This window comes from Ailuropoda melanoleuca, chromosome 4 (genome assembly GCF_002007445.2).
Source record: "Ailuropoda melanoleuca isolate Jingjing chromosome 4, ASM200744v2, whole genome shotgun sequence".
Lineage (NCBI taxonomy): Eukaryota > Metazoa > Chordata > Mammalia > Carnivora > Ursidae > Ailuropoda > Ailuropoda melanoleuca.
In genome coordinates, this window is record NC_048221.1 from 20,925,741 (window position 1) to 20,938,787 (window position 13,047).

The 13,047-nt window shown below is 39.5% G+C and overlaps 1 protein-coding gene across 4 annotated transcripts in view; it reads right to left on the bottom strand.

Annotated features, from left to right (window-relative positions):
- SFMBT1 (Scm like with four mbt domains 1) overlaps positions 1 to 13,047 on the bottom strand; it is a 117,416-nt gene that overhangs the window by 68,019 nt on the left and 36,350 nt on the right. The window contains exon 3 of one of the 4 annotated variants that reach the window (XM_019799387.2): positions 9,287 to 9,482. The exons of the other annotated variants lie outside the window; for them this stretch is intronic. The gene's annotated coding sequence lies outside the window, so the exon portion shown is untranslated. The remainder of the gene's footprint in view (positions 1 to 9,286; positions 9,483 to 13,047) is intronic. 4 annotated transcript variants of the gene reach the window in all.

Consider the following 13,047-nt stretch of genomic DNA (forward strand, 5'->3'; position numbering starts at 1 on the left):
CCCATTTCAATATTATAAAATGATTACATGAACAGACTACGTTCAGTCATGAAAAGCCTTGGAACTTCTGTAATCTCCTAGCTATTTCTCAGTCTCTTCACATATAAATGACAAATCAGAAACTTCATTCCTACTCAACAGATGCTTGTTAGCCATTTATCTAAAATATAGAAGTAATATTTGAGTACCTACTCTGTATGTCCCTAGCACTGCTCGTGTGTTATATAGTAAATAAAATGCTGCCCGACAGTGTATGGTAAGCATAACGTTAAGTGTGAACTATCTTCAAATTATATCTTATTTAAACCTAACCATTCTTTTTACCCCATATATGATTTCCCCATTTTACAGAAGAGAACACTGAGGTTCAGAGAAGCTAAATAACCTGTCAGTTCATTTAGTAAGCAAACAGCAAGGGCAGCATTTGAACCCCAGTCTGATTCCAGAGTCTGAACTCCCCTAGACTTCCAGGCTTTTCTCAGAGCTCAGGCTGTGAGGACGACTGTGAGATATGTCTCCTGTACCACAAAGTGATGGCTCTAGATGATTCATACTCTAGTTCTTTATTATTTATTCAACTTCAAGGTTCTATATTATTCTAGTAAAATGGTGAGTAACCAGGAGTCTAAATGGCACCTAAGTGTTAGCATTTATGAACTTCTTCCAAAATGTTATTTTGGTAGGTCCTTAAACTAGATTAGTTCATATGAAAGAATAAAAGCCTAATTAAAACAGGGGTGCCAGGTGGCTCAGTCGGTTAAGTGTCTGCCCAAATCTGGCTCAGGTCATGATCCCAGGGTCCTGGGATTGAGCCCCATATTAGGCTTCCTGCTCAGTGGGGAGTCTGCTTGAGATTCTCTTTCTCTCTCCCCCTCTGCCCCTCCCCCGCAAGCTCACTCACTCAAATCTTTAAAAAAAAAATCTCTGAATTACTGAATACTTGTAAAAAGAAATAGAAGGTCCTTGGTTTTTGTTTTTTTTTAAGATTTTATTTATTTATTTGCCCCAGACAGAGAGAGCACAAGCAGGGGGAGGAGCAGGCAGAGGGAGAGCGAGAAGCAGGCTCCCCTGCTGAGCAGGGAGCCCAACACGGGGCTCCATCCCAGGCCCCCGGGATCATGACCTGAGCCAAAAGCAGATGCTTAACCAACCAAGTCACCCAGGCACCCCAAAGGTCTTTATTCTTTAAATGAAAGGATAAACTACTCTCTCAGTATTTCCAGAGAAAAGAATTTAAAAGAATTTATTTCATTTATAACACTTTACTAAGTGTTAATATTAAAGTTTGTTCTTGAATAGGTTAAAATTCCAGTTTACCTTTGTATACACCTAGAAACCACTTTATTCACATCACTGCACAAAATTAAGCCGAGCCCACATTCAACTCTCCAATTCGGAAGAGTCACTCCTAGTGGCCTGGTCAGTCCTTCACTCTCTTCCCCTTGCCCTGAATCCCAGATGTGCTCAGCATGTCAAAACCCTGTTCCACATAAGAGACCCACTCAACCAGTCAGTCAGTCCACTCCTTGCTATCAGATAACTGTGTTCCAAGGCCTTCTGTGTGGCTATGTGACCCGGTCCCAGCCACAAGAGAAGAGAAAGTCTGCTGGGAGGATCTGGGAAATACATCCTGATTCCCAATAAGAGAGGCAAGATAGTGTCAAAACATCCTGAGCCTTGTTAATACCACCCGATGTCCACCTTGCAATAGTACACTCTACGACTCAGGTCAGCAAATACGCTGCATTAAAACATATAGACTATATATTCTACTTTTCTTGGGGCCCGGAAAACTTCCAGTGCTAGATGTGGGTGTAACACCAGCATGTAAACTCCATGAGGACATGCACTGTTTCATTCAACCAATATTACTGAAGGCCTACTCCGTGTCAGGCTCTGTCCTGGGCAGCAGGGTAGAGTAATGAACAAATCAGACAAAGGTCCCTGCTCTTAAAACAGAGCTGATCGTAATGAATACCTGCTGAATTAATGAACTGCAAACTCAAATCATTAATTACTGAACCAAAATCCTGGTAGAACAAACTATTTTTAAATTGCAAATCTTGTAAGTTTAACTAAAACTAATGTTCAGATAATTTTATATATTGACCTCGAGACCAAGCAGTTTTGCTATATGGCCAAATACACACGCACACATTTCTTTTTTGGATACCAGAGAATATTCACTGCAAAAAGTATTGGCAGGCAATCACACTTATTCTAAGCAAACTGGAGAATTTCCGATGTCTCCTCAAAAAATATATGTATGCTAACTGAAAGAGAAAGTGCCCCTTCAGTATTAATTTTGCTATACCTCTAAGGAATATGTTTAAAGAGTACACTAAATACAAAGAAGTAGTCAATGAAAATTGAAATCAAAATTCAAAATCTGATTTCTGCTCCCCCCTCTGCCTCTCCCCCTCCACAAAAACTACTGCAAAAGGTATAAAGGGGAAGTTGGAGCTGGGAACAAAATAATGAATATTTTTAATTATTCATGAATTTTGATATCCTTATTCCCTTATTCTCCCTCCAATTACCATGACCAAGAAGAACAAGTCACATGACTGTAATTTGGACATCTGGTAAGGGTGGCCTAAAACTCCCAGACACTTGATCAAATTTACATTACCCTACAAGCGAGTCTGGCAGTGGGACAGATTAATACTTAAAAGGGATCATCAAGAGACCGGAAATACTAATACAGTTTAACTGTAAGAGCTCCGCTATAGGCAGAATAAACAGAAATCTGAAATAAAGACCTCCACATGTTTCTGAAGCTCTTAGCTCAAGGTTAAGGAACTGACCGCCAACCAAAAAGACCCAGAAGTTCAAATCAGGCATAGAAAGTTACTTTATCATCTATACCTCCCAAATGGCTACCCATGTGCTCATCTCATTATAGGCAGCCCCTCAAAAAAGCAGCCCAATGGGAGGGGAAGAGGGAAGGTCTGATAACTACATTAGAAATCAGAAAGTCAAGTCAATTAGAAAAGATACCAAGTACATATACACATGCCAGGAAAAAAAAACCTGTATTAGATGGGACCAAAACAAACCTCCATCTGACAGTCCACACTTTTCTCTCTATATAAATTCCTAGAGGCCTTAGATGTGATATTATATTTGCAAATTCTCTGGTACATGAACCGTTGGAAGGAACATAAAAGCCAATTATATTTCGTTAAAAGCAGACTATTCTCTTGAAGAAAATGAAAAAGAACCGAAGCTGAATAATGAGTAGAACTAAAATTGTTCTACACAAAGTTCAGCACACTAAATGTCTTGAAAAAGATCACTCAGCAAAACCAGTAGAGGTGCTCAGAAGGGAATTCAGGTCTCTTTGACTTTGTGCCTTTGTTTTCGTTGGTTGAGCAAATGTTTCTCTGAACAGCAAACAAGACTCACAGCTGGGGAATGGTAAACAGTGAGCATGGACTAGACGAACCATAAAAAGGAGACCTGACTACCATTCCCCAGACCAGCACCTGTTAGATCAGCCTCCTTATCGTTAAGCAGGGAATAGACATAGACTGAGGGGTTGTTGTGAAGACAAAATGATAATTTACATAAAATACGGCACCACACAAAATAAATTTTAAGGGGTTGACTTAGCCTTCTAAAGGGGAGAAAATCAAGGTTACGAATGATCAACACTGTACCCAAAATAACTAGACAGTCCTGATAAGGAAACACACGGCTTCAGGAGCCACACTGCTGGCTGTGCAGGGCCAATGTCATCATCTATAAAATGGAGATGTTAACAACTGTACCTACCCCATAAAGTTACTTTTGATTATTCAATCAATTAATGCATATTAAAGTTTATAGTACCGTAGGCCTCAAAGCATAGTGGCTATTATTGCTTTAACAAACCTCTCAGTAGAACGAAGATCCTTACTGTTGCAAGGCTGACTCCCAGCCCTTCAGGACTTGAAACACTCTCATTTTTCTTACCAAATACCCTTCTAACCCCTCCTAGCAAAGTTATACAGTAACTTTTCTTTAATTAAAGTACATTTCTTTAATAATTATTTGATGGAATGGAAGGACATTGAGTTTAGGGAATAGTCATAAGGCTAAAAAAGAATCAGTATGATAAACAGCCACCACCAAAAACCTTAGAATCAGCAGGAAAGCACATAAGCAAAGCCTTTGTCCCCAAGGGAGTGAAGAGGCTTCTTCCTTTCCCCCAGAGGCCTGGAGAAGAGTGGCAGGCGAGCTGTCGTGACTAATGTCTCCAGACCCCTGGGAGGCTGGCATTTTGTCCATCAGTCACCAAACTTTTAACTTCCACTCAGTCTCCAAAAGCCTTCAACCGAAGGTGTCATCTTAAGGCAGGATGCTGTGGGGGTTTTGCTGCTTTATTTTACTGTATTAAGCACACAGGTATTTTTAAAAGCTTTATGTCAGACTTTAAAGACTCCTGGACTATAATCACATGTGCTGTACAATCAATTCATCAGAATATTTTAAGACTTAAGGCCCTAAAAGAAGCAGATTATCAGTTGTAAATGTCAAGGATCTTTGGATAGGCTCTACCCCTCAAAATCACTACAAGCACCTAACAGCATGATCAGGTAAAAACCAGTCCCCTCAGGAATGCCTCCCAACTCCTGGGCAATGCTGCTGCCCCCTGGGGCATCCCTGGGAAACCCCGAGTCCACTGCAAAACTCCGGGCCATCATGTCATGGTCCACAAACCTAAGACGCATGCTGAACATTTAATAACAACGATACAAGGAACAAGGATAGGTTATTTAGAAAGAGAATAAATTATTTAGAAAACAAAACAACTCTTCAGTAGTTTTTAAAATAAGTTCCTCCAGGAAAGGAGTAAACCTCTGGTTACTACTGGAAATAGGCTGGGACAGATGTTACATCTGTAAAAATAATTCAGTGCAAAAAGTTAAATAGGCATAAGGAAAAAAAAAAGAGCCTAAGTTATGCTAATTAGGAAGCTAATTAAACTCATATGTAAGATGTAAAACCAAAACTGGCAGAGCAACAGTCCACTCACCTGTTATGTTAGAGCTCAGCGGGATGCCTGGCAGCCTGTTGTCTGTTCAGTGCAGAACTCAGCTACAGCCTGTCGTCTGCTTTTGCAGACTGCAATACCCACACATACTCATCTACAGTAAACTTCCTCTGAAAACTAGAAGTGCTTATGTTAAATACACAGAAATTTTGGGTTAAATCTTTACTCCTTTTAAACAACAACAACAAAATGATTCCTCCTCCTCCACTTTCCTATTCTTTCTCTAAAAACAATTTTTTCTACCATTAAATTACCATTTAAGTAAACTTAAATACAGTACTACAAAGATTCCAAGTTTTCCAAGATTAGCACTTATCAAATCCACTTTCCAGTGTGTAGTACAGAAATATCTCCATAATTTTCAATTCTTAATAATACTGACTATGCTACACTAATTTTCATATTGTATAAGCAAAAATAGTTTTTACAAAATATAAAACTACTTTCAGTCTTGGATAAAACTATAACTGAAACAGAGACAGGTGCCTGAAATCATCAAAGCAAGCTGACAAGAATTCAAAACTTTCTTTGCAAATTAATACAAGGGAGGCCAGAGGCAAGTGAACAGTTACTGATGTTTCTTTGAGAGGCGCAAAATTTCCAGCATCATCTCTGAGAACTGTTCTGATTTATATTCCAAAGTGTGGGATGAGGGCAAGGGCAAAAGAAGGTTGTTATTTTAATTGTTGTGTTTAAACTGTTGAGAAAATAAATGAGCTAGTTGGTTAAAACCTGCACTCGAGAAAAACATCATCATCAAGATAATAACAACTCAAAGCACACGCCCTACATCATTAATGTGTTTTTCTTCAATATTTTCTTACAAGCGGTGAGATTATAAATGCAGTACTATTCTCTACTAAAACATAAAGTATAAAAAAGAACTCAATTCAGTTGTCTAAGCTCACATTAAATGCCTCCAAAACGATCATCTGCAGATAAAAGCACCTGCATGGCGTTTGGACCTTCGAGGCCTCAGCCAGAGAGCAAGGGACAGGACGCTCGGTCAGTCCTCACTGACCAGGACACAAAGAGGCCTCATGTCAAATCTAACTACCCAAAGTCATGAGCTTACATCAAATTCCTCTCAAACAATGTTTTAGGGGGAAAAAAAATCAATAAGCCATTCAAACAGCAGAGTGCTACTCTTACCCGAATCTTTAACAAAATGTCAAATTCAGACTGCCAGTGAGTTAGACTTCCAAGAGGTACCTTAATGAAAAGTCTGGTCAAGAAGGTTTGCCTGACTTTAACAGATACTGTAGTGAGAACTACATGTCGTGGAATTTGGGCCGTGGAAATGGCGGCATCTGTAAAGCGAACGAACAAACCTACTGAACAGGCGTCACTGCCGGGCAGCTGCCCAACCAATCCTGCAACTTCAGACGGACACGGGTGGACTGCGGTGAAGTACGAGCAGAAAATAATTTTTCTACTTTACTCAAATGATGAGTGATGAACTTTAACACATAAACATTCTTCCTTTTGCTCATCCCCCCCCCCATAATTAGGTACATCATGCTCACTTCACTCCCATTTTCAAACATTTGCTTAGTGCCATCAGGGACCACCCCCCATGCTACACTTTCACGGACATGAACTCAACTGCCTGGATAATTAAAAAAAACAAAAAACAAAAAACTTTGTTTCACTAAATAATGGAGATTGGTGGATCTAAAATTTGGAAGAAACTTTATTAAGTGGCACCTAGTCCAGTGGTCCTCATAGTTTTGTGGTTATCTAACCACCATTCTCATGCCTCAACATTTCCACAAGGAACACCTCTCCATTAACCTAGGCTGCTTCTCCAGCACATTCCTCCCACGCATCCCTGAGGAGGAAGTTGTCCATTCTATGTCAAACACCACCAATGATACAGTGACAGAAAGCTCCCATGAACACCTTCTGGGGTAATCTATTCCACATCTGAGTTGCTTCACCATAAAGTCTACCCTTAAACTGCCCCAAGTTCCAAAGGCTTCTACCTATAGGTGTTTCCCACTCACAAGAAGTATGCTGCATGGAGACTTTGTTCACACAAGAGCCCATCACACCCCTGAGAGAACATACAGTTCTTCCAAAGACAGGTCCTAAGTTCCCTCACCATCCTGGCTTTCCTGTGAGACACATTTTAGTTTATCTGTATTCCCAAAGAACACAAAAGAATAAATTAAAGCCTTAAAATGATTCTGATTTCACTTTAAATACCCTGTTACTTATATGACCAGGCAAAATATTTCAAAGCTAAGTTTGCTCAGTTAATTAGACTTGGATCCTGAGATCATGGTAATCAGACTTGATGGAACAAAGAACTCTTTCTTTCTCATGCTGTTCCTTCAAAGTCAACCAATCACAGAACCACAGAGATACCTTTCCAAAAAAGATACACAACAGCCAATGGGTACATGAACAGGTGGCTCACCATCATGAATCTTTAGGGAAATGAAAATCAAAACCACAATGAGATATCACCTCGCACATGTTAGAATGGCTGTTACCAAAAAGACAAGAAAGAACAAGTGTTGGTGAGGGTGTGGAGAAAAGGGAACCCTTGTGAACTGTTGGTGGGAATGTAAACTGGTGCTGCCACTTTCAAAAGTATGGAAGTTCCTCAAAAAATTAAAAATAAAACTACCATATGATCCAGCAACTCCACTTCTAAGTATCTGACACAAAATCGCTACCTCAAAAGCTACTTGAACAGTGAAGTCCATTGTGGCATCATTTACAATAGCCAAGTGGATAAAGAAAAGGTGGTTATTCATCTACAACAGAATATTCTTCAGCCATAAAAAGGAAGGAAATCCTGCCATTTGCAACACGGACAGACCTTAAGAACAGTGTGCTAAAGGATGTAACAGAAAGACAAATGCTGTATGATCTCACTGATATGTGGAATCTAAAAAAAATCAAACTCAGATTCAGATAGATTGGTGGTTGTCAGAGATGGGGAGGCAAGGGGGGGTGGCAAATGGGTAAAGGTGGTCAAAAGGTACAAACTCCCAGTTACAGGATAAATAAATCCTGGAGATGTAATTTACAGCATGGTAACTAGAGCTAACAACACTGTACTGTATACTTGAAAGCTGCGAAGAGAGTAGATCTTAAAAGTTATCCTCATAAGAAACAAAAATGTGTAAATATGTGAGGTGATAGACATTAAACTTATTGCAGTCACCATTTTGCAATATAAACACATATCAAATCACTACGCTGTACACCTTGGACTAATACAATGTTATATGCCAATTATATCTCAATAAAACTGGGGGGGGGAATTTTGATGTTGATACCTACAGTTACCCTTAAAGTCAGGGTCTTGGTTATTTTCTCTCTCTAGTCCCAGTTCCAAATAGATAATAAATGTCTGGAAGGAAGAGAAAAAGGGATGAGAACTTAACTCTAAAGCTGAGAGATTTGTTTATGTGAGAAAGGAAAATCTAGGCAGGTCAAGATAATGCAGAGTGCAGAGTAACTAACAGTTACAAGCAAACAGGCTGGTGGCCTATGTAGAAACTCAGAACAAATACTGGGGAAATTAAGTTTCAAGGACGAAATCTAGCCACTGGTATTCAGGAGTTCAAGGCACTGACTTAATCATTATATAATTGGGGGAAACAGCAAGAATCTAGTTATTGGAAACCTTATTACCAAGGTCAAAAAGACTCAACAGTAAGACTGACCTTGAGGTTGCACTAGTGAGTTCTTGCCACACTTAAGCAATTCATGTCTATATTTCCTTTGGGATGAAGATTAGTCCCAAAGTCTGGGAAGAAGCTGGCTCTCTTGGCAGGATCTCAGCAAGCCTATGAGGTTATAACTGTAGAAGTGGAGAGCTAGGTGGAAACAAAGGCCACAGAAGGAAAAGGAGCCAATTCTCAGGTGATCTAACTTGGGTGCAGCTTGGTTTGTGATTTTTAAATTTTCAGATTCCCAAATCTGAGCACTGCCTTTCCAGAAAAAAAAAAAAAATTACCACAGGGCACCTGGGCGGCTCAGTCGTTAAGCGCCCGCCTTTGGCTCGGGCGTGATCCTGGGGTCCTAGGATTGAGCCCCGCATTGGGCTCCATGCTCTGCTGGGATCTTCTTCCTCTCCCACTCCCCCTGCTTGTGTTCCCTCTCTCGCTGGCTGTCTCTCTCTCTATCAAATAAATAAATAATATCTTTAAAAAAAAATTACCAATCATTTTGCAAAAGCAGAGTATCTTTCAGGAGAAACTAAGCGAAATCATAGATAGATCTACATACCCGAAAACATAAAGGGAAAAGTGACTAAACACACATTCCCGTGCAAAACCGAACTCTCCTTCTGGGAAGTGACCACCACACCCTGAAGGAGCTTCCAGAGGAGCACTCCAGCCTGCCAGCATCTGAGGGCCGGGCTTTTCCTCAGTCTCTGTGACTTGACGCCCTGCTTGGTCGCAGTAAGCACACAGTCTGTGGCCTGCAGAATGAAATTAATGGGGACAGTTCTGTCATCTACTCAGACAGAATTCGAGTCTCAACTCTCAATACTTCTCATAATCATCCTTTAATTTAAAGGAGTGCCAAGAAACAAAAATAATTATTGAAAAGCATCTCAAACTCTGAAAATCTGATGCCATGTCTTACCAGTTTAAAAAAATAAAGAATGTACAAAATATCACATAAATAAAGAGACCAAAAAATTATTTTCTAAACAAAAGCCTTAACATTTATAAACTCCAACTAAAAACCCATAAGAATCTGCAGTTTTTGAACTTCAATCCATAGGCTAAATACACACGGTTAATTACAGCTATCTTTGGCAGTATTTTTTTTTTAAGTTTTTATTTAAGTAATCTCTACACCCAACCTGGGCTCACAACCCTTAGATCAAGAGTTGTGCTCTACGAACTGAGCCAGCCAGGCGCTCCGCTTTGGCAGTACCTTTTATTTGTGGCATAGCTGTTCCATCTGATGCATTACATAACACAAAAAAGTCCATTTTCAAACAAATTACTTTAAAATCTGACCTATTATATGTGTGACACAGGCTGGCTGTTCTGCTGCACTATTTAAACACCTGCTGCATTCACAGCAGTTACCTACAAAACACAAGATCTTCATGTGCTGGCACTAAGTTTCTACACCCCCAAGGGCGAATTCTAGGCTGATCAATTAGTACACAAACCTTCTCCACGTGGCCTTGTCTCCTCCGTTCACTTAGCTCTGACCATTCTGAGCACCTGCTACATGTATAGCCTTTGATTCAACGTATATCGACTTACAACAAGCTACAAAGTTATTGTGACATTAGATTAGTGTTTAAAACAGATACAATGACAGCCAAAAAAAGAAAAAAAAATCCCATTTGGGAAGAATTGTGAAAATGGTGTTAACAACTAAGATACAAAAAGTGAAAAAAGTAATAATAGTAAAAGCACAATTGAATTTACATCAACTTTGTAACTTATTTATAGTTAAGATCAAGGAAAGAACAGAAAACCATTTCATAACAATAAAACAGCGTAAGAGACAGCAGCATCATAAATCAAAGCTGTAAAAAAAGAAGCAAGCAATTACTCTATGCTCACTACAAAATACTATGCTGGAAAAAAAAACAGTCGAGATTGTAATTTGCTCAATAATTCACCATACAGTCTTTGCCTACAAACGAAGCCAAGAAGAACACTTAAGCAGAGTTTCCAACAGAAGGGTTTGTTCAGAAGACATTAATGCAGAGAGAGGAAAAAAAACCCTCAATTTGCTAATTAGTTGAAACTGTGTGCCAATTCAACTGGGAAATGGTGCATTAGAAAAAATACCTACCACAAACAACTTGTTAAAATAGAGTCACTGCATTTGTAACTGAAGAGATCACACACAACTATACCACTGGATAACAAAATAGAAGAGAAAGAGATGTTTCTTTTAATAAAAATAACCCAGCTAATAAATGATGAGAGAATGATAGAATCTCTAATAAAATCAATTAATGGATCTAAGTGTTGGCCATCAATAACAGCTCACATCAAAAACAAAACAAAAGACCACCCAAGGGGCACATGGGTGGCTAAGGAGGTTAAGCGTCTGACTTCAGTTCAGGTCATGGTCTTGGGGTCCTGGGATTGAGCCCTGCGTCTGGCTCTGTGCTCAGCTCTCCCTCATCCTCTGTCCCTCTACCTGCTCATGTTTGCTCTCTCAAATAAATAAAATCTTCAAAACAAAAAAAAGAGAGAGAGAGAGAGGGAGAGACAGAAAAAGACAACCTTAAACACCATGTGTCCCCTGATGGAAGAAGACAACACCAACTATGAAAAAGTCTTGGGGGGGGGGGAAATCAAACCAGAATGGGATGGAACTTCTAGATCCACTAGAGAAGTCAGAGGAACAGGATAAACATCACCATGGTGACCTCAACTTTTACTTCATACCATACATAAAAACTCAAAATGAATCATAAACCTAAATGTAAGAGCTAACATTACCAAAAAAAAAAAAAAAAANAAAAAAAAAAAAAAAAAAAAAAAAGAACTAAAATTATAAAACACCTAGGAAAAAATAGGAGAAAGTCTTTTTGACCTGGGGACTGGCAAAGATTTTTTTAGATATGACCCCCAAAAAGGCACAAACAATAAACAAAAATTCAGTAAACTGGGATCGTATCAAAGTTTAAGCTTTTTTGCTCTTCAAAGATTCTATTAAGAAAAGACAAGACAAGTCACAAACTGGGGGAAAAAACTACAAAACATTTATCTCATAAAGGATTTGTATATAAAAACTCTTATGGGGCGCCAGGGTGACTCAGTCGGTTAAGTCTCCGTTAAGCCTCCGACTCTTGGTTTTGGCTCAGGTCATGATCTCAGGGTCGCATTGTGTCGGGAGTTGGCTTCCCCTCTCTTTCTCTCCTCTACCCCTCCCCCACTCTGGTTTCTCTCTCTCTCTCTCTCTCTAAATAAATAAATAAATCTTTAAAAAAAAAAAAAAAGAAAAGCCCACCAAACTCTTACAACTCAATAAACAATCCAATTTTTTTTTTAAATAGGCAAAAGATGTCAAACACTTCAACAAACAGGATGTAAGAATGGCAAATAAGCACATGAAAAGATACTTTGTTAGTCATTAAGAAAAGCAAATCAAGGGCGCCTGGGTGGCTCAGTTGTTAGGCGTCTGCCTTCGGCTCAGGGCATGATCCCAGGGCCCTGGGATGGAGCCCCGTATCAGGCTCACTGCTCTGCTGGGAGCCTGCTTCTTCCTCTCCCACACCCCCTGCTGTGTTCCCTCTCTCGCTGGCTATGTCTCTCTCTGTCAAATAAATAAAATTTTTTAAAAAAAGCGCAAATCAAAACCTCAAGGAAATATCATTACATACCAACAAAAATGGGTAAAGTCAAAGACTAGCAACAGCCAAGTGCTCACAAGAGACTGCAGCTCTCCCACAATGCTGGTGAAAATGGATAATGGGACAGCCGCTCTGAAAACAGTTCAGCAGCTCCTTAAGAAGAACTTAAGAGCTGTATGTTTAAATACAGTTACATACAACCCAGTAATTCCACTCTTGGGTATCTACCAAAGGGGGATGAAAACATATCCATACAAAGATGTTTACACAAGTGTTCACACAGCTATGAACAGGAAACAACCCAAATGTCCATCAATTAGTAAATGGATAAACAAAATATGGTGTATCTACACAACGGAATAATTCTCAGCAATAAAAATGAATGAACTACTGATACATGCAATAACAGGGATAAACTTCAAAAAACATCATATGAAATGAAATATGCCAGACAGACAAGACTACATACCGAATGATTCTATTTACATCAAATTTGTAGAAAAGGCAAAACTGTAGAGAAAAAAGCTTACGGGGGCGCCTGGCTGGCTCAGTCAGCAGACCATGCAATTCTTGATCTCGGGGTTGTGAGTTTGAGCCCCAAGTAGGTGGAGAGATTACTTAAAAAAATAAAATCTTAAAAGAAAAAATTAGGGGCGCCTGGGTGGCACAGCGGTTAAGCGTCTGCCTTCAGCTCAGGGCGTGATCC